This window comes from Alligator sinensis, unplaced genomic scaffold (genome assembly GCF_000455745.1).
Source record: "Alligator sinensis unplaced genomic scaffold, ASM45574v1 scaffold1097_1, whole genome shotgun sequence".
Lineage (NCBI taxonomy): Eukaryota > Metazoa > Chordata > Crocodylia > Alligatoridae > Alligator > Alligator sinensis.
This window is the reverse complement of record NW_005841950.1, coordinates 3,515,352-3,517,348: the sequence shown is the minus strand read 5'-3', so window position 1 is coordinate 3,517,348 and position 1,997 is coordinate 3,515,352.

Below are 1,997 nucleotides of genomic sequence, written 5' to 3'. Positions count from 1 at the left end.
GTAGAGGGCAGGAGGTATGGGGAATGTATTGGCTCCTGGTCCTGGGAAATAGCTGAAAACCACACTCTGCTAGGGATGGATCGTGTGGTGGGGCTGCCTGTGGCATGGTGGACTCCAGGAAATGCCACACCAGTCACCTCCCTAGTAAAAGGCGAGTATTGTGCCTTGGGTGTGGCAGGGCACTGTTGGTGCCTGTCACTTTAAGGGCTGAGACAAGCAGCCAGCAGGTGTTTGATTGCAGTGGCCATTTTAGATCTCTGGCCGCCTGTATAAACAGAGCAGTTTGCTGCTGGTAAGGCAGACAGAAACATTGCCTGGCTGCACGCTAAATGCTACATCTTGGAGGTAAGGGCAGGAGTTTAAGGAGATGGTTTGGAGGCTCCTGTTCCTGTGCAAGACCTAAAACTACACCCTGCTGGGTGTGGGTAGCCTGGTGTGGCTCCCAGTGGCATAGGAGCCCCCAGGAAATACAAGGCCAGTTACCACCCTGGTGAAAGGCGGGTCAGGGCACCTTAACCCCTAGCCCCTGCAACACTGTGGGTACAAGGGGGGCCAGGCACGGATATGGCCACCTGAGCCCAACCAGGGAGGGAAGCCCCATAGCCCCAGTAAGGGGGAAGAGATGAGGAGCCCCAATGAAGGGGCTGTTATGGAGCCCCCAGTGAGGGGGGGAAAACAGAGGTCTGGGAGCCCAGTATGTGTGTGTGTGAATGTATATAGAGTTGTGCCTGGTCAGGGGCGTGGGGCGTAATTAGCCCAGGATTCGGCACAAGGCCGGACCACGCAGAGTAGGGGAACTTGTGAGAACCAAAGGGACTGCATGGTGAGGTCGGTATGTGAGTAGCGAAGCCTGATGGCCCAGATGCTTTGCTAAAGGAGAAGCAGGGTGGTGGAGTGTGGCTCGATAATGGGCAGTATGACAGAGGTCCCAGTGAGAGGGGGTAGAGTGGAAGAGGCCTCCTGTGAGAGGGGAGGTGGTATGAATGTGCATGTGCGTGGAGCCCAACTCTGGATTGAGTTTGCTCCAGTCTCAGGCCAGGAATAATATTAACCTGGATGCCATCTGCAAGGCTTGGATTGCTGTGTAGGGGAGGAACAGAGCTGCAGATAGTGCCCCTTGGCATTGGGGCAAGAATGGGCAGCCTCCCACCTAATTAACACCATAATTATGTATCATCAAGGCATGGCAGGAGAGGAGGCGGGTTGTTGCCCATAGAAACAGGTGGGTGGGCCAATGACAGACCGGCCCCGAGAGAACCCCCTTTTACATAGGGACAGGAAAGGAGCCAGGCACATCTAGTGAGACACCTGAGTCCCATGGGGTGTAAGACCCCAGTGGCCCCAGTGAGGGGGCAGTACAAGGCCGGATTATGACATGCTGGGGCCCTAAGCTATGTCAAACTTAAGAGGCCCCATAGCATTACCAAAAAAATGTATTATTCTAACAGAAAGGACAATGAAAATAGAAATATTAAAGTTTTTTATATTTGCATATATACATATGTGATGGTGCAATAAAAAACTAAGGGTGTGTGTAGATTAAATGAGGGGCATGTGTGCACAACACTTTCAAGTGGGTTAAATGCTTTTGCACTGTGTCGCAGAGCACCTCCGTGCTCTGCTCCTAGAGGGGAGAAACTGCCAGGGAGAGAGACAGAGCCCTGGCAGGTCATAACGAGCCCAGCTGAGGGTTGCCAGGGTAACGAGCCCAGCTGCGGGTTGCCGGGGCAGCTAAGGGGAGCCAGCTGCCTGTAGGAGGCAGGGCCTGGCCCTTATAAAGCCCAGGGCTGAGACCAGGCTGGCAGTTCCCTGCCAGCAACCGGAGAGGCAGGAGCTCCCTGGGCCGAGATATAGCAAGAAGCCTGACTTGCAAGTATAGCTCACTATAGCCCGGAGAGGATTGGGCACTATGGTTTAGCCAGGAGGCTCTAGTTTATGTTCAGGCTTGCAGACCGGAGGCTTGGGTGAGGCTGTAGGGGTTGGAGGAGGCCTCATAG